This window comes from Amblyomma maculatum, chromosome 4, assembly GCF_055883805.1.
Source record: "Amblyomma maculatum isolate TAMU_Amacu chromosome 4, ASM5588380v1, whole genome shotgun sequence".
Taxonomy (NCBI): Eukaryota; Metazoa; Arthropoda; class Arachnida; order Ixodida; family Ixodidae; genus Amblyomma; species Amblyomma maculatum.
Window position 1 is genome coordinate 167167325 of NC_139347.1, and position 24177 is coordinate 167191501.

A 24177-nucleotide genomic window follows, 5' to 3' on the forward strand; every position below is an offset into this window, starting at 1 on the left:
AACGAGAAGAAAGGCTTCCTTGTTGTGCTAAAAGTTTCTCTTATATAGGACGCCATTGCGAATGCTGTAGGAGGATAAACCCCGTGCAAAAGCTCGTGGGACAGCTACATCAAGGCCTTCGAGATGCTCAATAAGCGGGCGTGAACCGGGGTCAGCCCGTTGACGCTGGGCCATGTCGGCGGTCGTGACGATAGCAAGAGACGGGAAGTCATCGTCTTCTCTGTCGGGAGGGGCAGCATCAACTGGTGCACGAGACAAGCAATCGGCGTCGCTGTGCTTACGGCCGCTCTTGTATACAACCGTAATGTCGTATTCTTGGAGACGGAGACTCCACCTTGCAAGCCGTCCAGAGGGGTCTTTGAGGTTGGCTAGCCAGCATAACGAATGGTGGTCGCTCACAGCTCTAAAAGGTCGGCCGTAAATATAGGGTCGGAACTTAGTTATGGCCCAAACTACCGCGAGACATTCCTTTTACGTGGTTGAGTAGTTTGTCTCTGCTTTTGAAAGAGAGCGACTTGCGTAAGCGATAACTTTTTCAGTGCCATTTTGCCACTGAATCAGAACGGCACCGAGTCCAAAATTATTGGCATCGGTATGGATATCCGTAGCGGCGTTTTCGTCAAAATGGGCAAGTATCGGGGCGGCCTGCAGTCGCCGGCGCAACTCGTTGAAAGCATCCCCTTGATCATCTTGCCACGCAAAAGGAACATTGTCTCGGGTAAGACGCGTAAGAGGCTCGGCAATCACTGAAAAATTCTCTACGAAACGCCTGTAATAGGCACAAAGCCCCAAAAACCTTCTAACGGACTTTTTGTCGGTTGGGCGCGGAAACTTTTTCACAGCAGCAGTCTTGTCGGAATCTGGTTTCACGCCCTCATAACTAATAGCATGGCCAAGAAAGCGGAGCTCCTGGAATCCGAAATGGCATTTCTGTGGTTTTATCGTCAGTTGGGCTGAACGCAGTGCCTGTAGTACCATTCGCAGTCGGTCAAGGTGCTCCTCAAAACTAGCCGCGAAAATGACGACATCGTCAAGATACACTAAGCACGTTTGCCACTTCAGTCCAGAGAGAATGGTGTCCATCATTCGCTGGAAGGTTGCTGGTGCAGAACAGAGACCGAAAGGAAGCACTTTAAATTCATAAAGGCCGTCGGGGGTGACGAACGCTGTTTTCTCTCTGTCCCTTTCGTCCACATCTATCTGCCAGTCGCCATTCTTGAGGCCAAGCGACGAGAAATATTTGGCATTGCGTAACCGGTCCAATGCGTCGTCGATACGTGGGAGCGGGTATACGTCCCGTTTCGTTACCTGATTTAACTTACGATAATCGACGCAAAAACGCAAGGTGTTGTCTTTTTTCTTCACCAACATTACAGGCGAAGCCCAGGGGCTGGTAGACGGCTGTACCACGTCATCGATAAGCATTTCCTGCACCTGTCTTCGAATAGCCTCTCGTTCCGTTGACGACACTCGGTATGGGTGTTGGGAAATCGGCTTGGTCTCCGCTTCAACCATAATGCGGTGTTTGGCTACTGGGGTACGCCCAACTTTCGAAGACGTTGCAAAGCATCCAGCAAATTCCTGAAGGAGGTCCAGGAGTCGCCGCCGCTCAACCACCGACAGATTGGCAATAATGTCCACAGTTGATAGAATGTCGGGTGCATTACATCTGGCTGGTGACGGCGGCGCCAGAGTACAGATGTTCCCTGGCTCAATAAAGTCGGCAACATACGCGATGGCCATTCCTTTCGCAATGTGCTGAAACTCGGTCCCGAAATTCGTAATCCAGAGCTTCGCACAACCATCCCGTAAGCGAACAAGTCCTCTTGCAGCGCAGATCCCTTTCTCAAGAAGCAAGCCCACGTTAGTCTCTGCCAGTACGTCTCGGTCGCATGGTGAGTCACTTTCTACCAAGACCATAAGCACCGTGGCGGGACCGTAACGTCAGCAGCTGTAATACGTAAGGCGGACGTTGATGAACCGTCGACGCTAGATCTTGCAATGGCTTGGCTCGGCGAAAATGTCACTCGTGATTCTTGTAAATTAATTATCGCACCATTAGCCTGTAAGAAGTCCAAGCCGAGTATGACGTCTCGCGAACAGTGGGTAAGTTCAACGAAGTCGCAAACATAAACAAATCCGTCAATTGCAACTCTCGCAACGCATCTTCCAGCCGGGGTAAAATGGTGTCCCCCTGCAGTGCGGATCTGAGGCCCAGTCCACTCGGTCAAAACTTTCTTCAATTTCCTGGCTAACCCACTGCTCATAACTGAATAGTCCGCCCCCGTATCAACTAAAGCTGTAATGAGACAATCGTCGATAGAAACTGGTATGTCCGAAACTGCGCACTTAGGTTCATCGTTACATGTCGCCGTCTGATAGCCGTTATCTTGTACTAAACTTGATGAAGGATGTTCAGCACTTCGCTCGTCAGCGGCCTCACCTCCGCAGGTCGCTGTTCCTAGTTTTCCCGAAGCCTCGGGGAGCGGGGGCTCGTCGAGCGGCTAGTGCGGGATGTAGAGAGCCGTGGACTTGGAGAACAATAACGGGAAGAGGTAATGACGCGGAACCCGTATTGTGGCACGTCCGGAGGATTCGTATGCGTCGACAGGTACTCCTCGATTTCGGGTGGTCGTTCACCACTCCGAGGACATCGTGCACGCGGATGGAAGCCACGAAGTCCGGCGCGGCGGTACGGACAGAACCTTAACATGTGACCGGCCTCACCACAGTGGTAACAAAGAGGCTGATTGTCAGGGGTACGCCAGACGTCAGTCCTTCGGAATCGTGCTTCGGCTAGAAGAGGAGGATGGCGTGGGCTAGGATCAAGAGTAGGGGGGTTCACTCTGGCTCTGGGAGAGCCGTACCCACTGTGGTGCTGGTTTGGATGCGGCACAGTGGGGTTCCCTCTTGGAGGATCACAGAGGTTATGCTGCTGAAGCACGGCCGCGTACGTTGGCACACTCGGCGGCGGTGGCTGCACACCAGGCACAGACGGTTCCGGGACGACGGCTTGCCTCACTTCTTCGCGAACGACCTCCGCGAGTGATGGAAGCCTCGACGACGATGTTAGACCCTGTAGCTGAATATGTCTCAGCTCTTCCCTGACCACAGATCGAATCAGCTTCCTTAAGGCGTCATCAGAACCGTTGATGCCGGAACCGTATACGACCGGTGACATGGCGGACACGTTACGGTTATAGTGCTGAGCCCTGTGTCGAAGTGCTTTTTCTATCGTGGTGGCCTCCGCTAGAAACTCTGATGCTGTGCCAGGTGGATTGCGCACAAGCCCAGCAAATAGTTCTTGCTTCACCCCGCGCATTAGGTGGCGCACTTTCGTCTCCTCTGACATATTTGGATCAGAACGCCTAAAAAGGCGGATCATGTCCTCGTAGAACATTCCAATGCTCTCGTTTGGGGCTTGGATACGAGATTTCAGCGCCGACTCCGCACGCTCTCTTCGGTCGTTGGCGGTGTAGGTCGCCAACAGCTGGCGACGAAAGAGGTCCCATGTTGATAGTGTCGTTTCGTGGTTCACGAACCACGTCCGCGCTGAATCTTCAAGAGCAAAGTAGACATTATAGAGCTTCCTTTGCTCATCCCAGCCGTTGTAATTGGCGACCCGTTCGAATTGGTCCAGCAAAGTCTTCAGCGTCCTCATAAAGCTCGCCATGGAAGGACGGTGGCGTTCGAGACTGGAGGACGACGAACTGGGGTGAAGACTCTCCGTTAGAAGCAATGTTCGGGTTGGACCTATGCATGTTGGCCACAGGCGTGCAGGAAAGAGGCCCGAACTCTGGCGACTGACCTCCAAGGCGGCGGCTGCAACTGCGATGGACCGGTGTCAAATCCGTGGTGGCTCCCGGTTGCCCTTGAGGGGTTGCACTCAGCAAAAAGGGAAATCGTACCCAGCACCTCCACCAGAAAATGTAACGAGTACAAGGCAGCAAACACTGATCGGAACAGTTCCACGCGCTACACTCAGTTTTCGTCCTCTTTGTCCTCTGTTCTTCTTGTCCTCTTTTCAGATAGGCACGCGGCAATATCAACGGGCATGTAGCGTTTTTAATTGCCTATTTACTGTTTTTATTTCTTTTTGCTCCGTATATATTAATGAATTGACTTTTTTTGTGTGGTTTCGCTATTTCTTGCTGCCTCTCAGTTCATGTTCCTTTTTTTTTACCAGCCTTCGCTTCTTCCCAAATGCACCTCTAATTCCATTCTTCTGGGTATCTATCAGCGACCGCATGTGAGCACCGGCGGGGAAGCTGTCTTTGAAAATTAGCCATGCTTTCCCTTATCGTCGAGAAAACTGGCAACTGCTTCACTGGAGAAACAGCTACAGTTTTTCAGAGATCTTCTGCTTAAGTTTATTAATGCGTCCTCGACGTTGGCAAGTAGCGGTCACGTAGTTCGCGATTTTACAGACTTTTCGTATTTTATAAAAAAAAAATTTTTTTCAGCTTTTCTTTCCTTCTTTTCAACTTCAGCTCCATACGTACCTGGTCTTCCATAGACGTTCCTTGCTCCCTGCCAACTACCTCGCAGCGTTCTCTCTTTCTCCCTTTCGCCTATAGGGACGAATCCAACCCGTTCCTCTAGGTCAAAGTGCGTTGGAGGCTGCCTTTGTGCGAATTGTTGTACCACATGTAGAGGGAGGTGTACGTGTTTCTCGCAAATGTTGCTGTTATGTTATTTTTACTTCTTTTTTCGTCGCGTTTTTACCCCTCCTCTTCGTTCTTTTGCTCTCCCTTTCTCATATGGTGCGCCCTTCTCCTTCCTTCCTCTCCAGTTTCTCGGGTTTACAGCCCTTAAAAGACTTTTTGAGGTCGTCCGCGTCTCTCCGCCTTGTGATCGCTCGCTCCCGAACCGACATCATTTCGCTGCACAGAGCTTGGCCGCTTGACTACTTCGCCACGACAGCAGCAGCGACTCTCCCGGAAAATCTCTTCCGGCGCCAACTCTTGGCGCGAGTGCCGCCCCCTGCGTTTTAGGGTTAAAAAAATGGGAGCCCGCCCTTCTGAACTGATATTTGATGCATTGAGACAGGCGCTTTCCTGCGTATACGTAAACTTGCTATAGGTGCATGCGGAGAGTACTTTGCTAAGGCTTTATCATCCGATTCAGAGAATGAACAGAACGATGCAGCGCGGTCTCCAAGATCGGTAAGTAAATTTGTCTCAATATTAGTGTTGAATGCCTGTAGCTAGAAATGGCCCAGTATGCATGTCTGCATCCGCGGTGTGCGCTGCGAGTGCTCACTCACGCTCAAGCTCGCATTCCTTATCACGATCTGGATCATGGCTGAGTACAGACAAGCTCGCATCCAGATCACGAGCTAGGTCGTGAGTGATCCGAACAACTCGATCACGTACAGATCAGATCTCAGCCGTGACCTATAGGAAGCTTGCATGAAGCGATGCATGCTGGGTATAATCCGCCATGATGTTGTCGCTGGCAGCAGACGACGCAGCACGTCACTCACACTCGTTTGCATGGTCGCGTAGTGCGCGCAAACGATGCAGGCGTGATCAGACAGGCCGACTGCGGGTTCTTCACAATTCCAAAAGTACGTATGCACGAGTGCGAGAAGGCAAAGCATCCCTCTAGCGTTGCCGACTCGAATGGCTCGAAAGGCCAACACTCGGAGACCGACGCTAGTCCGGGAAAGTATCAAACTACTCGCCAGAACTAGAAGTCATGAATGTCGGCGATGCAGCGATGTCGACGGGCGGCCACAGGTCCAGACGAATAGTACAGCCAGTCGTCTGCGCCTATACGTGAACAGGTCCGCGCCGCACTGCTTTGCCTTTCTTCATAGCGCGCCCGATTTCTCGGGCACAGCGTCGACGCGTATGTTCCTCACTGATATCTTGCAAGATCTTGCACGCACGTAAGGACAGCGCATGAAAAGCCGTTTTTTTGCTCGTTGGACCGTCGAAAATGACAAGGCACTCATTCCATTCAGCCTAGCTGGCTGCGCTTCCCGCCGTCTGCTGCCAGCGACAACATCATGGCGGATTATACCCAGCATGCATCGCTTCATGCAAGCTCCCTATATAGTCTGGACTAACATTGAAATTCTGACCCCAGTGAGTCCGCGGGTTCAGGCTCAAATTATGATGAGTGTTTTTCATGATGAAAGTGTGTGCCTTTCTTTCCTCGTTTGCTGGCGGTGGAGGGGAGGAAATATCTTTTTGCCGCGAGAATGCATGCTTGGGCGCATTGGCTTATGTGTCTCGGTGACCGAAAAAAGAGCATATATGTGGAACGTATTTTTGCGTGCGCTTCAACCAGTATTTTGTGCATTTTGCAAACAATATTGCCACTGATATACAGTGAAAGTGGACGGAGACCTAGAACAGCCCTTTCAGTGTACTTTCTTTTTGGCTTCGCGCTCGCCGTTGTCAGATAGGAAGGGGACTTCACACCCGGAAGTGCCGCGTCCCAGGATCACACATTTCATCAACCTAACATCATCTTCAAAATAACGGCCTGAGGGGCGGTGCATGATGCCCTTTCTTGTTAGTGTCTTTGTTGCGCCGCCGTTCATTCTATGATCATCTGTACATCATCCATCCGACGCCCCCGGCAAGGCCTCCTCCCCCTCCCAGATAAGGGGGGGGGGAGAGTTTTTTTGTTATGGGGCGAAGGTCCTGTTGCTGATTTCCAGATGTACACGCATTACGGTGCAGGGTGCTGGTCCTCGCCGCTGTACCAGCGTATAGGTCTCAAGCCAAGGCTCAAAGTTAGGGGGTCTCTCAGACCAAGCTTCCACCTGTATTTAAGAAAGGTGTCCCCCTCCCCTTGTTTCCCGCCCCGCCCCGTTCCCTGCATTAAAATGTATTGTCAGAACATTCTTCTCTGTTGTTTCGGCAGTTTCACAGTATTTTTTTTATCAGGTAGGAAACAATTAAGGTATTATCTAAAAAACCCGATGAGAGAAATAATTTCTCCTCAGATTTTCAAAACAAATTCTCTCCTTTGTAAAAAACTGTGTACGACGCAGGCCACCAGCCGCTTCTTTCTCTATCTATATTTCCCTTTTCCTCCGTGCTTGACCTCTTCAATGGCGCCAGACTTTAGGCACTGCTCCTAGTACATATTCGGCATGCTTTTTCCATGGCTGTGCGGTAGGATATGGAGGAGGTAGGGTTTAACGGGAAATATCCCATTCTCTCTATCTGCATGTAAAGAAGTTATTTCCTTATTACTTATACCTGCGACGGACGGTTGCACTGCACTGCGAGATGCGTGTTGTGCCGGCGTTCGATCTTGGGAGGTCGGTGCATGCAGGATCGAAGGCAGCGCAAATGCTAGGAATAGCTCGTTTACATTATACGAGTAGATCGAGGTGGCAGTTCAGTGCAAAACGAAAGCTGCTCGTGAATTGGTGTGCGTCGCTTGCAGCGGTACCAGCCGCACACAACCCTGAGTGAATACAGTGGTGAAAGTCACCGTGGGAATGCTATACTACATATTTAAGAAGAATGCGGACATACAGATATGAATTAAACCATGGGCCTAAATCAACTTCAGCTGTACCGTCATCAAGAGGCGAATGCATACCATAAAAACCCGTGTTATTATACGGGCCCGCATATAATATACGAATTGTAATTTAGGAATACCAAAAGCTGGAGAAAAGTTTTCATCCGCGTATAATACGGACGAGGAAATATCAACAAAAATGTTTATTTGCACTACATTTCGTTTTCCCGCGAATCGTACGCGCTTTCGCGTCCGCACCAGTCATTGAATATAGTGTCGCGAACCTTCATATGTGCCGGTGCTGGTTCACTCTTGTCACGCCGTCATGCTTAAACTGAGAACTTCACGCAACGTGAGGAGAATACCAGATTTGCCCAGCTATCGTAAGCCTCCTACTGTTCTAACTTCCAGCTCTAGAGGCAGTGCACGAGCTGTTGCCAATCATCCGCCGCGTTCTGCCCTTCACGAAGAAAAGCCCAGTAAAGCCTAAAACAGACTGAAAAGTTATCAAGACTCATTTTCAAGGCGCTGTAGTTTTAAAACAGTGCGATATATGCGCGTGGGAGTTACCTGGCGGTCGGCATGGACGATAGAAATGCTCATTCAAACAAAACTTTACGAACAATTTTCTCGTATCGTATCGTGCCCTGCTCTGTCAGCTGGCGTTTCAGAATCGCGCAACCGTCTGGAGTCCAACATATGTATCCTCCTGCGCGCGCTACACTGATCCAACACTACGGTCCTTAAAACTGCAGCTCTCTAGATGCTCAATGTGAAAAGCAGCTCCGGCATGACAAACGAACGAATATGAACTGCGTACCTTTGCAACGATGGCGCAGACGATATATCCGGCCATCGTGGTGGCTCACATCGGCCATCTGCAATGGTGCGCAATTTGTTTTGGTTCGTTTGCTATTCCGTTTGAGAGCTGCCTAATTAGCATAGAGTGTAAGCTGTTCAGTTTCAATGACCGGATACTATATGGACCTATGGAGCGCACAGTAGCTTTTGCGGTTCGAGAAACACCTTGCAGCTGCACAGCACGCACTTATCGTGCCGATTTTTTTTTTTAACTGATAGCTTCTAAATATCAATGCATATTAATTTTGTCAGGGTGCTCTTCAAAAGTACACGCCAACTGTGTCGACATAAAGCCGGTGAAACGAGAAGAATTGAGTTCTGCCTCTGTGACGCTCCCGCGTGGTCAGTGGCGACCCCCACTCGCACGTATCGCGGTGTTTTAAAAATGCATCGCCTTCGAAATGAGGTTTCATGAAATGAGAGTGTAGCTGCAGACCTTTCTTCATGGCACGCTGACATCGTGCTTACACTGTGCAGTCATAAAAATGCGTTTAAGACATTTGCTTACGAGTATTTATATATTGGGCGCATTGCCTCTCGCATGGAGCGCATACCAAGCACCGCGCGCAGGCGCGCGCCGTGTGCGCCCAAGAATTGCGCCAAGAATTGCGGGGAATAAAGTGCATTACTACTACTACTAGATTCAGGCTTTTCACGATCGTTATCATCCGGCACGTTGTCATATGCGGCAGCTGTGTGGCCAGCATAGCTAGAGAAGTAAGTGATAGGTATGAGAGATCGTTAAGGTGTGCTCGGCATGCTTCCGGTCGCGTTTGCGTCGCGGACACCGTGGTAGTCATGTCGCGACGATCGCAGTGTCAACGTGCTGAACACATCCTCTAGATAGCGCTGATGAATAGTTTGTAACTGCGAATTTAGACAAGTTTGCTGGGATCCGCATAGAGTTCGAGGCGAAAATCTGACATGATAAAATCGGGGGAAGAAATGTATTATACGTGGGTTTTTACAGTGCGTATGTATGCGTTTTTGTTTATGTGTGTTGACAAGTTTTGATATTAAACGTGTGTTAGGTAACAAAGCAAAATTCACACGGACTCACATTACGAAAAATGATACACACACACACACACACATACACACACACACGCACGAAAAAACAATAATTACTTTCCACCTAATATAATTCTACCTAAGATAGAGTAAGTCCAAACAATTGAGCTAGCTGTGAGTCTAATTTTCACGAGTTAGATGAGACAGCTGGTGTGAGCATGAATATGAGGGGGCTAGTTCACAGGTTGGCCAAAATTTTGTCAGTGAGCTTGAGTAAGCAGTCGTTTTGCCTGTGACAGCAAATGGCGGCCAACTTGTGTGCAACTTTGTAATTCATAGATAACCTTTGCACCTCTCTGGAATGTTTTGACTGGTGTTGTTTGCATACTGGCACGTAATCTTACCACATATGATCCCTGCTGTCTGTAAATTTTCAACCATGGGCTCTTTCAGTGAGAAATCATGTCTTTGCGATAGTGCTGTATTTTGTATTGAAGTAATTAGACGGTTTCTTCGTTGGTGAACAGCCACGATAGATGATGTTTGAGCTGGAACTAAATCATATGGCATCTTTGAATGACATTCATGACGTCTGTCGAGGATTGTTGCAGAATCTGTGTAAAATGTTAAGCAACTACTTTGGCATTTTACATGGTTTGCTAGTATTTCAAGGAATGTTGGCATGTTGGTGATGTGGCTTTCATATATTTTCATGTATAGTAGTGGGATTCCAGTTGGAAACAGTGAAGTTTTTGCAAGTGTCTTTACACTTGCAGCATGTAAAAGTCTCACGAGTATTTATAAAATGTAGAACGAGTCAAATAGAAGTTTATTCTACATATTCTCTGCCTTGCTTATTCACTTTTCAGAAAAAGGAAGAGGTCGAAGCCTCATCATCTTTTCTGCATAGTTATTTTTACTAAAGAAAAGGATTCACTATGTGCTGTGCCAACAAACTGGCTCTCGAAGTCCAAAGTACGGTGCTCGTGGCCGCCAAAAGGTACAGGAAGGTCTGCCATTGAACAGATGGCGAGGAGGAGAGTGGTGCCATTATTGAATTGGCAACGTTGCCCTTGCATGGTGTTAGGATATGCAGGTAAGAAAAGAGATGTGCTTTGAGTAACTCACAACATTCTTTTTGAGTGTTTTAATCCTTCCCCTAGCATAGCGTTGAAGAAAAGAGCTAAGGTATGGACTGTAATAATGACTGGAAACATTGCAGAGCAGTACTCAGCTGTTTGAAGTGCACCCACTGCTAAAGTGCTCATATTCCAGTTTATTTAAGGGAGTACCATCGAGTGGAAGTAGATTAAAAAATTGGGGGGGGGGGGGGGTTGGGGGGGTGGATGCTTATCTAGTTCTTTGGAATAGCTTTAGTGGTTCTCCCTTTTTCACAAAAGTTTTGCGACCAAGTTTTGTCTGCTATAGCCTAAGCATTTCCAGCATGTAGTGTACAGGTTAAAGGCTCTCCTGTGGACAGTAGTTGTATTTGCAATTAACTTCTGGTCTCGGTGATACTAGCATGGCTCTTCGTTGGTAGGTAAAATTTGTTTCTGCGGGATATATAAGTAATCCTATTAGAAGCAGAAGGGCTAGTGTAAAAGATGTTTGTTATGACGCATACTCAAAAATATGTTTTTCTGCACAAATCTGATGAGGCACACAAATATTGGCAAGTATCCTTCCCCGTTTCCAGCTGCCATGGCAGCACAGTGGTTATTGCACTGAGCTGGTGACCTGAAAGGAATGGGTTTGATCTTTCTGTCACAGATTGCTTGAGGCTGTTGTACTATGTGCTGTTTGTATAATCAAAGAACAACAGATGGTTGAAATTATCAAATGTCCTTTCATCAAATGCCATTAAACATACTTTATATTCCAGAGAAGTCTTTTTCGTCATCGGGTCAAATAGAACATTTAGTTTTTATTTCTCACAATGGTTAATTTTGAGGATCAAGTTTGGAAAGTAATTTTTGGAAGAGAGAGTTTTAATTACATACTCATCAGCTAGGTGATACTTTTCTTGCAAGGTGACTCTGAAGTCGTGTTGGCCAAGTTGTGATTTTGTTGACACAGGAAAAATTTTTCTCAGCGGTACCGTGTGTGACTTGGTCCATTTTATGGAAGTTTGATTAAAGGGAAAAATTAGTGAACTGGGTTCATCATGTCTGCACCATGACTTGTTGTATTTGTAATTGTGCAGCAAGGTCAAAGTAAGTGCAGATACATTATGCCGTTGAAAAATAGTACATTGGCCCTTATAAGTTTCAGTTACAGTAACAACTTATCTGGCTATTAATATATTTACAGAGGCTTTAAGGGAGCCTTCCTTGTCCTGTCAAAACGCTACGCTTCTCGTTGAGTTAATAATGCAACAGGTCAGCTACTGGGAAGATATTCTTAATGAAATTGCAGTCATCAACAATGCTTTGAAGTGGAAGTCTGCAATTTTCAAATATTTTTGTATCTTGCCAGAATCCTGAACTCAAATTACTGGCAAATTCTAACTTCTGTCAGTTGTGGATTTCTATGAGGGAAGCTGAGTTTCAACCTGGCAGTGTTTAATGTGCCACTAGGGTTGCTGAAAGGATGCTACTCAGTGCTATTCCATGTCTAATTTTCATGTCCTTATCTTTCATAATCTAGTCTCCTATGCCAGAGCCTGCGATAAAATGGCACTCGCTGAACATACCTCCCACTTGGACTCTACCGAGTCCAGTGACGAAGAGTGTGCTCTAACAACGAGTAAGCTTTTTGCTATCTTTAAAATTTTGTGCACTGGCAAGTATTTTCATGACTACAGCCTGTAGCTGATTGTAGACTAATGTTTTATTAGCCAGAACAACAGCGCAACAGGTGGGACTTAGAAGAACGGACAACACAGAGCTCTATGTTGTCGTCCGTTCTTCTAAGTACCGTCTGTCGCGCTGTTGTTATGGACCTCCGTGCACACCAACTTGCCCAACAACTGGTATTGGCAGTAGACTACCATGCTGCTTATGTGTTTTTCATTATGCTGTATGGATCAGTATTTTATAGGCATGACATGAGGATTTATGAGTACAGTTGGCCATGGCAATAATGCAACCAGCTTTTGATATTTGTTTTCCAGATGCAGAGCTCCAGATGCCCACATTTAATGGTAGGTATTTTTTCTTCTCTCAGGCTTTTTGGATTAATTTGTTAACTATTTCTAGTCACTTTTGAAGGCCATATCTTAAAGGAGTAAGGAAAAGTATAAAAAAAATGTATTCCTACAGCAGGCATAAAAGGAGTAATAAAGCAATGTAAACAAAACAAATAAGATGAAAGCACTTGGGGACCAAAATATAGTTCACTGAAGAGAAATAACTTTTAAAAAAAAGCTTAACCACTGCAGGCCTGCAACTAAGCATGTTTGAGTTTTGAAGAATTTAATCCTAGGTCCTCAATTGGTAATAACATGTACATCATGAAACACAATTCATTTGGTACCACCTACACCTCTCCAAGGCCACTGGTTCGCCCACAGTGCCGCTGCTAATTTCACAAGGTGTTTAGTGGACTGCCAGATTGCTCCCAGCTACAGGCTGCATGTCAATTTTATATCCAGCAACGAGTTATTCATGCAACACTCAGTCTGGCCTACATAGCATATTCGCCACATGAGAGCAGAATAGTGTACACCACTCATGTTTTGCGTGCTACGAAGGGCTTCTTATACTTCTTGATGCAGCCTGGTTTCATCTTTTGTGTCACATTGACTGTGCCGCACACAGTAAAAAATTTTACACCCTTAAGGGTGTAATTGGCTTGTCGCATGGGGAGCACCCTAATTATAAATATTTTAACACCCTTCTGCTGCAGCACCCTTCTCCGAAGGAAGGGTGCTGCAGCAGAAGGGTGTTGCAGCACCGTGTGCTACATCGTTCTCCAAGGAAGGGTGCTGCACGCGGTATACGTGCTCGTGCAGCAATCCCAGCCTGAGCATTCCAAATGACCTTGTTTGTCCCTCATAAAGCAAAACGTAGGCTTGAGCACAGTATGCGTGCTTATGTGCAGTGTTGCGAAGAAATGAAGTAAATAAAAGTATAAATGGTGTATGGGTAACTTGACCCATACGCATGTAAAATGCAAACCTGTTTACATTCTACAAGCTAGAGCATTAGTCAGACATCATCTGCATCCAGGCACCTGACCAGCTTCTAGCACCAATGTGCTTACTCGGTATGCCTTAGCTGGCTGAACCTGAAGAATGTGCCCATAGAAAAAAAATTTATTTGAATAATCAGCCAGAAACAATGTACTTTCACACTTTCAACCCGAAAGAAAGTTTAGGAAACAACAAGGCTGTGGCAACTTCCTAAGCCAGAGTCCATTTGTAAAACACAGTAACAAGACGGCATTTGTAGAACAGTCAAAAATTTTATTTATTGACACTTAACAAATGTATCTCGCCTTTTCTTACCCATATGACATCAAGAAAACTGGTATACTTGGCTTGCATTTACTCATATTAGAATCCTCAGAACTAAGTAGTGCCCAGTACTTTAATTTAAAGAAGAATGTGTAAAAGTGCCACAAAAGTTTGCACTTATGAACATTGAAATCGCAACCAAATCATGAATTTTTTTCGCAATCTTATTCATAAATTTCATCACAACTGTTCCTGGTGTATAAAATTCATCTTCAAGAAGAGCTGCACTAGGACAACTAGCTCATTGAATGCTTAAGGTTTAAAACGCATTTTGAAGAGCCAATTTTCTCCTAGGAAACAATCTCCTTCTGCATTGCCTGTAGACAATAGGCGCTGGTGCTCAACGAAGAGGCAGAAAAAGTGTTTCTTCAATGCGCTCGCTACAGTAGACTACATAAATGTGAGGAGGTTCTTTAATAACCAGCAATTAAAGGGTTGATTTTGTGGGATTAAACAGACACACGACCAGACCGGTCAAACTAGGAACATCTTTTTATACAAACACATTAGACTAGACTAAAAATCAACATAACAAATAACAACCTTAACAGGCAGAACAAATATGAATATGAACTGATAACAGTCACCGAACGCTGGAAGAAGGAAGTCCATGTGGATGTTCTCGGTTGCGTGGGCTCGGAGTGTGCGGAGCGCCCAGTGTCCATAAACGCTTGGTTCAGGTCAGCAGGTGGCTTGGCTGAGGGAGACGCTCGGCCGAGGCGAGGGGCCAAAGGTGGCCGTAATGCAGCAGACTCTAGATTTCCAAGTGCGTCAGTTAGCGCACCCAGCACGACGCTGAACGTCGCTAGCTCCTTAAAATAAAGCGTGGCGAGAGCTTTGAAGTCTCAATCCTGTGTAAAAAAAGGTAAATTTGTAATGTATAGGTGTTAATTGAATCAGTACTAAGCTGTTTTTACTTCGTTAAACTGAAAATATCCCTCGACAATATTTAGGTCTAGTCTGATAACAAAAATATCAAAACCAGCTAGTAAAAAGACTTACCTGATACTATGCATGCAAACTGAATGCAGAATGACATGGTAATACATTTCTAGTCTCCAGGAAAGGTCTTACAGAACAAAGTGCAGTAATCAGCTTTTTATGCGTGAATAACTGCCTGCTGTGAGATACGAAGTATATAAAAACGTAACTGGTGCCATTTTCTCTCAACCTTGCGAAGTTAAAGGTAAATTCCTCTTCTACAAATACATTATTTAACTTTCCACGTTGTACAGCACATATGTCATGCGAGTCTAGTTGGTAGGACTTACGAACTCTTGTATGAAAATGGCTTGGAAAGCTGTGGATTTTCAGACGCTAAGCGCGGTTATCCTCATGACTGCGACATCCAGTCTGAAAAAAGATGCAAATATGCCACTTTCTGAGTGAGAGCAAAATTTGTCTTTTAAGGAAAGGCAATCAAGTCCAGCGAGTAAGACTGTACTCACACCACACCAAGTTAATTATCATAAGAGGCCGACAATCCCAGTTTATTTTTGGAAACTGCTGCTTAAGTGGTACGCTGATAAATTACCTCTCTCTTTTTGGCGAAAAGGACATTTTGGGTCCTGATTGAAACTAGGACTTGCAGTTGATGCCAGCATATCGTGTAAGAAATGTAGGAAATAATTTTTATGCTTTTCAAAGAAATGTTCAGATAATTAAAGTAAATTCTGCACACAAGTTCACACTTTTAAGCAAGTTCACAATTTTACTGCATAAAATTCGCAGGCAAATTCATGGGGATTAGATTATATAGAAAATTTCTCTCTCACAGTAATCAAACCAATAGTTTTTCTATACATTTTAAAAGCCCAATTAACATATACACATATTTGAGGCATTGTTTAGTGGAATAAATATAATAGCAAAATTAAAAACACTTAAGCCAATATGTTGAAAGTGAAAGAAGCAAGGAATAAAAAATTCTGTTCAAGTGGCTTCAAATATTTTTATACTTATTCTGTTCTGTACATGTGTCCTGCTTTGCGCTGCTCCATCCGCGGGGCCTTTTCTAACAATTGCGGAATTGGTTCAGTATATGCAGTTTTCTCTCTTTCCTTTCAAGACTAACTGTACTGTCACGTCATGACAAATGCAATCAGGCACATTAATTTTGACATTGCGACCTTTGTGAAGTCTTTTCTAAACTAAGGGAAAGAAAAAATTCAAGCCTATTGGTCTTTGCAAGTGCGTTAACCAATAGCGCTATTATAAAATGGCCGCAATTTTTAACATACAAACCTTTTTTTGTGTCCTCGGTGATCAGTTATGCAATCATTTTTTTCATTAGTAGGATGAATATAGAGTCCATTTTAATGTAGTATTTACATATTAACCTAGTTCTTTCAGATATTTTGGCCTTCATATTGTGTGATTATAAAAGCAATGAAATCGACATCTGTTTGAAAGTTACTCTGAAGAGAACAACAACACAACAGACTTGATGAAATGTCATTCTGTGAGCAAAGAATTGTTTAAAAAAGTGCGCATTATGTGGTGTTACACACTCTACAAAGGCATGCGGGTACTTGCTGTCAGTTACGCACCAGAGGCAGAGGCTCAGATTAATAATTCGGGACTTGGGTGTCAGCAGGCTGTAATGCATTATTCGCCATGTCTGGAATTTCATCTTCTAGCAGGTCAACACAATCTTGAAAATGGGCATCAGCATCTGCATACAATTTTCCTATAAGATTATAAAAACACTACAAATGGGCAAAAGATATTCAAGGGTGAGTTCAGACGAGAACTGCAATCGAGGTCCAATGACCATTTTTTGTTTGCAATGAATTATTTATGTGTGGCGGACAAAGGTCTAATCACAAAGAAATGGGCTTTAGTTTTGCAAGATACGGCGTAGTTTTCTCGGAAAGAAAATCGTATGTCACTACAGGTGGAAAACGCCGTTTTTGCCATTTCAAGAAGTTGTAGATTTGAAGACCTGCTGCTAGCGTACAAAAATTTTATCACTTATTTTTTTTACCCAATATATCTGTGCAACTTTTACTTTGTAGTTATTAAAACATGTTTTGTTATTGCAGTCGATTGAGCAAAAAATCGCAAACATTTCTCCAGAAGCAACTCGCTACACAAAAGTCCATTTTCAACATTACGGGTATGATGCGTGATTTTTCAGCATTGAGTCTTTTTCTCTTAATATTCAGATAATGTTCTAATTTTCAGGCAAAGTTGGGAGCTCTAAACTACTAGGTGTGTTGTGCACAACGCATAAAATTCGACCAAGTTTCGTAAACAGTAATATTATTAAAAGGAGTAAATTTGATGCCAATTTAAAACAAATCATCGATATTTATAAAAAATCATCTCAAGGTTCCTCAGTACCTCAAAAATATTACAGCCTCAAAAAGTGTTGCATTATATTGTTTAAAATTGTAAAAACAAGTATAACACTGATCGCTGATTTTGAAAATTGTTAATTTTCAGTCCTACATTCTGGCACGACTTAACAAAGTGTTGCGACTGAAACATTTCCTCTATAGTATCCCGGCCTGGTTGTCTATTTCTAGAAACATTGAAAGGTCTAGACGTGTTTGTTCTTTCTCCATATTATTTTGAAATCGGCAGACATTCAAAATTATAAAAAAACGAACATTGCCTCGAATTAAAAACTGCTATATCTTCGATTTTTATCGAAGACTCATAAAAGAATCGTAAGTACTTTATAAACATCATGTACTAAAATGTACTGCAATATTTAAATTAAAATGTAAAAATGAATATAAAACTGAGCCCATGTCGTCATTCTATAAAAGTGCTTATGGCTTGCCCTTGTGGTGTTGGCGTCAAAAGTTTGATTTATTTGCTGAATTTAGCTATACTTTAACTTATGCAATATCCAGAGCCTTCTCAATGCTTGTAATGTCATTTTCTGCTTGTTGGTAGTGTTGATGATTGCTTAATGTGGAATAAATTCGATATCTCATGGTACAGAGCATGGCTAACAATGCATTACAGCCTGCCTACACCAAATCCCGAATCAATAATCTGAGCTTCTGCCTGTGATGCGTAACTGACTGCAAGTAGCCGCATGCCTTTGTGGAGTGTAAGTGACGGCAGAAGTTTTCTCCATCTGTGACACACACACACACACACACACACACACACACACACACACACACACACACACACACACACACACACACACACACACACACACACACACACACACACACACACACACACACACACACACACACACACACACACACACACACACACACACACACACACACACACACACACACACACATGTATAGCTAGGTGATGTGCTATACCCCCCCCCCCTCTAGTTTATAATTATGCTATTTCAGTTCTCCATAACGACAAACATTGACAATACCCTATTTTTGCAGACCATATTTCTAATCTGCACATAATTTGAATCATAATCAAAACACTTTGCGGCATGACAGTTTAGGTAGAATTTTAATTTCATTACAGCAGTAGCACAAATGAGCCGAGATGGCGAGCGTTGGCGAGCGTTCTAGTCGACAGAGGTATATAGCCCAGAAAAAGGCGAGCTAACACAGAGCAAAACCGCCGTTCACCTCAACTGCAGGTTACATACACTTTGCAGGTTAGGTGGACAAGGGGTTCACCGCGTGTTGGCTCGTCTTTTTTTCTGGGCTAGATGGCTCAGCCGTCAAGAATGCTCATCATCTCGGCTCATTCGTGTTGCTGCTATAAATAAATATAAAATTACAACTAAACTATCATACTGCAAAGAGTGTTGCTTATGATTCTAATTATGTGCACATTAGAAAGATTGTCTTCAAGAACAGAGTATTTTCAATTTTTCTCATAAAGCAGAAATGAAATAATATAATTAGGAACTGGATGGATTAGCTCAGCTCTTCACCAAAAAAAAATAGGATGGTGAAAAAGTTCGTCACTGATGACGTCCCATGAAATTGCTAGAAATAGCAAATTCATTCCACTTTAAGCAATCATCAGCACTGCCAACAAGCAGAAAACGACTTTAGAGGCATTGAAAAGGCTTTGGATATTGCATAAGAGTAAAATGTAACTAAATTCAGCAAATAATAAATCGAACTTTCGACGCCAACACCATAAGGGCAGGCAATAAGCACTTCTATAGAATGACAACATGCATTTAGTTTTATATTTATTTTTACATTTTAATTTACATATTGCGGTACAGATTAGTACATGATGTTTATAAAGTACTTAAGATTGTTTTCATGGACTTCGATACAAATTGAAAATTTGGAAGTTTCAAATTCGAGTCAAAGTTGTTCGTTTTTTTTTCATAATTTTGAATTTCGGCCGATTTCAAAATAATATGGAGAAAGAAAAAGAAATCTACAGCTGCAATTTTTGCAGAAAAAAGAGCTAGTCCTGCATAATGTAGCGAAGAAGTTTCAGGCGCAACTCTCTAAAGTCGTGCCATAATGTAGGGCTGAATGCTGGCAATTTTCAAAACGAGCCTTCAGTTTTATACCTTTTATAATTTTAAACAATATAATGCAACACTTTTTCAGGCTGTAATATTTATGAGGTAGTGAGGATTATTGTGTGGGATGTTCCTAAATATTGATGACGTTTTTCTTTAAAGTTGAATCTTTTTTGCTGTTTTCGAATCGTGGGCGAATTTTATGCGTTGTGGAGAAAACACGTAGTAGTGGTAGAGTTCCAAATTTTACCTGAAATTTAGGCAATTATCTGAATAAAGAACGGAAAAAAGACAATGCTAAAAACATAAGGCATCATGCCTGTATTTAAGGTTGAAAATGGACTTTTTTGCCGCACGTTGCTTCTGTAGCAATGTTAGCGATTTTTTACTAAACCAACTGCTACAACAAAACCCGTTTTTAATAATTCCAATACAAGTAAAGGTTACATAGATTCAGTGGGCAAAAAGCAATAGATTACAAAATTTTAGTACGCTAACTGCAGGTCTCCAAACTTGCTACGTTTTGAAACGGCAAAAATTGCGTTTTTCCACTGTAGTGAACAGTGATATAGGATTTTTTTTTTCGAGAAAACTGCACCGTATCTTGCAAAACTAAAGCAAATTTCTTTGTGCAGAGATAATTGCCCACCATATACAAAAAAGGGTCATAGAACTTCTATTACTGTTCTTATCTGAGCACACCCTTAAAGAAAAAATGCATAATGAAAAAATATTTGCATATTCGGCAAGCACAGTTTCTTGAGATGAATCACATGAAACTGCTGCAGCGTAAAGTTGTGCAAAAGTCACAATGATGTTCAGCCAGCAGAGAGACCCCAAAAAAAGGTCCAATCTCCGGGAATGATTCGCGGACATATGATGCGACTTTGGGATAGCGACTGGAAAAGCCTGTGTCATGTTCGCTAGCGCTTTGTCGTCAAGGAGGGAACTCAGCGGGGGAACATGTTACTGCCGTAGTGCCGAATGTTTAAGACAAACTTGCAGAAGTAAGCAAAGCGGCTTACAGCATTAACCTCTGTGAGCTATTAGGAATTCAAGGCAAAGAGGTCTAGAACAATAGATTTAGTCCGTGGCCGCCTATTGCTAGTCGGAACTAAACTAGAAACAAAAGCGGCAATTTTGTTCTTTCTGCATGTAGTGACCAGAGAAAAGCAATCACAAAACGACACGGCGCACTCGCCGTTGAGATCAACGTGTCTGCTGCGCGGCACGCTGCCCGTGCGCCTCTATTTATGAGAACGGTCGGCTATTCGAAGCCCCGAAGTAACTATAATGCCACAATGAAGTAACTATAATTGCTTCTGAAGAAGAAAAGCTGGGGAGGGGAAAGTGGATGAGAAGAAAGTAGGTAAAGGAATGTGGAGGTGGAGGATGGATGAGAAGAAAGTAGGTCATGAAGTGAAAAAAAAGGTTCTTCAGTATGCATTTCTCAGCCTGGAACCACGGATCCTATGGCCTGTAAAAGAAGTAAAAGTGGCAGTACCAGGAAATACTGCGATACTTGATAGATCATTAGTCACCACTCAAGCAGGTTTGGTGCAGATACACCTTACAAAGGGACAGGCTTTGCAAAAGGCCCTGATAAGGAATATATCTAAGGGGGACAATTCTTAAAACTTTCCGCAAAGGTGGAGGGGGGCGGGGGGAGCAGTGCAATGTTACAGGATAATAACTGCACAGTGAACCACAATTTACGTGCAAAAAAAATTCGAGGACAAACTCAAGCAACAAGTTATAAGGAGGATATGTGTTTTGAGAAACATGTACAGCGTATGCTATTGCGGAAGGGAATAGAGTGTACATATGCTGTAAATAAAGTGTACAATTAATGCTATGTGGGATTGTTTTCCCGAATAGTTATGATGCAGTTATGGTCTCTGGCTTTAGTAGTCAGCAGGGCCTCAGTGATGACCCTTTAAACTTCAGTCTGAGCCCGTGCTTTGATTATCATTTTTACAAACAGTGGGTAAGACTTTTTTGGTTGCTTTGCATGCTACCCAGATAGCTGCCGGCTTTGTTATGTACAAGCCATTAGCACTCAAGCAGTCTGGATTGCAGTGAGATGCCATAAATCACACAAGTACAACATTCAGTGAAAGGATCGATGTGTCTAACAAGGCAGTGGTGTTTCTTTGATTAAGTCAGCAGGGTACATATCCTAGCAGTTTGCAAGGGGCTGAAAACCATTCGCAACACTATGCTTTGTAACCTTCTTTAAGTTGTGAGACAACTCATGGATGTACGGTAGTACAGCCGGAGGTCTCCATTTGGATCGCCTTTGCTTGTCGCCATCTTTCCTGTTGACCTTCTGCAGCACCATCTTTAAGGCACTGCACAGCAGTTCTGAATGGCAACCTGCACTGTGAAAGTGTTGAACCTGTGTTTCAATGCTACTCCGCATGAAGAGCAGATAACGTTTGGTCAATGCAGCTTAGATAACTGATGACATGATGTCACACTTGATCAGTTTCGAGTGGACACTATCAAAGAGAAGCAGGCCTTTATTGAAATAACAATGGCACAATCAACATGGGTGATCAGATTCAGAACTGGTTCAAAACTCAAGAAACTACACAGAATTGCTAGTTGGCGGTTCCCACATCAAGTTAAGCCCTCCGGATTGGTATTTAGGAGCGAGAAGCTCAGAATTAACTGTCAATGGATTCATGAGAGTGACTATTAGGACAGCATAGAATTCTTCCACATACCTATGGGCGGAACTTCAATTCTCCAGAAGTCTCGCAAATAAGTTTGTTCATAGAAGCCAGGCAGATGTCACACAGAACAGGGGCAATTGATGACCCTATGCAAATTCCCTTCTTTTGCACTTAATATCGGTCATTGAAATGGATAACTGTCGACTCTAAATACTTGAAGTCCAGGAGTCAAAAGTGATCGCTGGTAATACCGCAGCTGTTCCGAAAACGCAGTTCTCCTGAGTGAAGTATCGGCTCTGACAAAGCCAAAGAAATACCACTGCCTTGTTAGACACATCAATCATTTCACTGAATGTGGTACTTGTGTGATTTATTAAGTCCTGCCATGTGTACATTGGCCAAACTGGCAGATACTTCAATGACAGACTGCTTGACCACCAACAGTTTGTATGTAACAAAACCGGCAGCCATATGGATAACTTGCAAAGCAACCAAAACGTCGTGTGAGGCACTGTTAGCAAAAAATATAATAAAAAAAGCATGGGTGCAGCAGGGTCATCACTGAGACCCTGCTGACTACTAAAGCTGGAGACCTGTGTGTCAGCACCCCTTCTCGTTTACCGACTGACAAGAAACGAGGTTTCTTTAAAGTGGTTTAAGTGTGGACCTGCTTCTGCTTAGATGTAATAATGCTGCTTTTGGGTAATCGTTGATTTTATGGCTTAAATCTGCCACGTGGCATTTTATCCAGTGCCCTTATACCTGACTTGGCTTTTGCTCCGAATTGGTTTCTTTTGTTTGGTAATATTGCTGCTAACCAGTCCTTTTGACATTGCTTTTGCTTCGATGTTAATGAATCTGCTTTCATTGCTGTTTGGTTTTTGTTTATTTTTTTGTTGCCTTTTTTATTATTTGCATTCTTCGATTAATTGGATTCGGTTAGTATGGCTGTGCAGCAATTTCAAAATTTTGCAGATAAGTTTTTTAGGGCAATGGAAGGATGGGGTTTTGGTACATAGTTTTTGTTGGTCTTGGCCTCTTGATGCCACGTTGATTGTGAATTCTATTTAAATGCTGCTCCCTGCTTTCTAAAAAATGTTGGTAGTTCAGTGCCAGTGCTGTTGTGTTGTGTAAGTCCTTGTCTTTTTGTGCGGCCTCTTATAATTATTATAATGTGGGAACACAGAAAGACTGCTGGTCTACTTCACATCATTTAGTTAATTTTTGTGAAATAAATATGCATGGCTTGAAAGGCTTGTAAAAAATTTGGCATGCTTTTTATGCTCAATGATGTGCTGCAGAATCACAACTGTATCTCTAGGTGCACTCTCCAGCACTCCCCCTGCCACTGCTCTGCACGCTCGCCACTTAATGAGGAGTGATCTCCATCTTGCTCTTTAGTGATCGTCTCAAGGCAGTTGTATCAAGTAGTCACATTTTCATGTTGGGCACGAGCGCCACCGCTGGAGCGAATGGCGCTAGTGTCGACCTAGGGGAGCACGTGGCTACAGTGCTCCCCTAGGTCGACACTAGGATATACTAGGAGAATCTGCCGCCTCGGGCAGCGGATGCATGGTGAAGTTGTCTCAGACATAACGTTCAGTACTGTAGTAATTTCAAATGACAGAATCCGTGAATACACGAAAGATAGAGCTTCGCATGCACGTTGTGATGTGCTGATCGAAATATGCGTAAAAAAAGGGGAAAACAAATATCCGCTCTAACCTAGAGTGTCAATGAAGATAGTCAGTGCGCAAGAATTCACTGCGTGGAACGCACGTCTTCACACTTGCTAAAAGATTAATCCATGTTATCCCCACAGTCAAACTTGTTTGCTCTATTACATTCAAGGGAGTAGACGAACGGTGCTGCTTCCGCCAGCGCTATGCAAATGTGCTCAGCATCTGTCAGGCTCCTGACAGCCCTCTGCTCTTGCAGAGAAATGCCATTACCTCTGCACTGACTTCTTACATCTGACTGGTTGTGTGGTGGTTTCAGTTTTTTTTTTTTTTTTCATAACGGCAGAATAGCTGCAGCCGGTGCGCGTCGTCGTAGCAGTAAAGCTCGCCAACTTTGATAACTCTGATTCGGAGAAGTGCTTTTCTGCTTAATGAGTGGTTATCATACCTGATAATAAGCTTATAGAGGCCCAGACCGAGGTGTATAATAAATAAATAAATGAATGTAATGCAAGTGCGCAGCCGAACTGCCTAGGAAAGCATCCTACAGCAACAGTTCAACGT

The 24177-nt window shown here is 43.8% G+C and overlaps 1 protein-coding gene across 2 annotated transcripts in view; it reads left to right on the forward strand.

Annotated features, from left to right (window-relative positions):
- Positions 1-24177, forward strand: part of LOC146193440 (uncharacterized) — a 115073-nt gene that overhangs the window by 77299 nt on the left and 13597 nt on the right. The window contains exon 2 of one of the 2 annotated variants that reach the window (XR_014706456.1): positions 10233-10459. The exons of the other annotated variant lie outside the window; for it this stretch is intronic. The gene's annotated coding sequence lies outside the window, so the exon portion shown is untranslated. The remainder of the gene's footprint in view (positions 1-10232; positions 10460-24177) is intronic. 2 annotated transcript variants of the gene reach the window in all.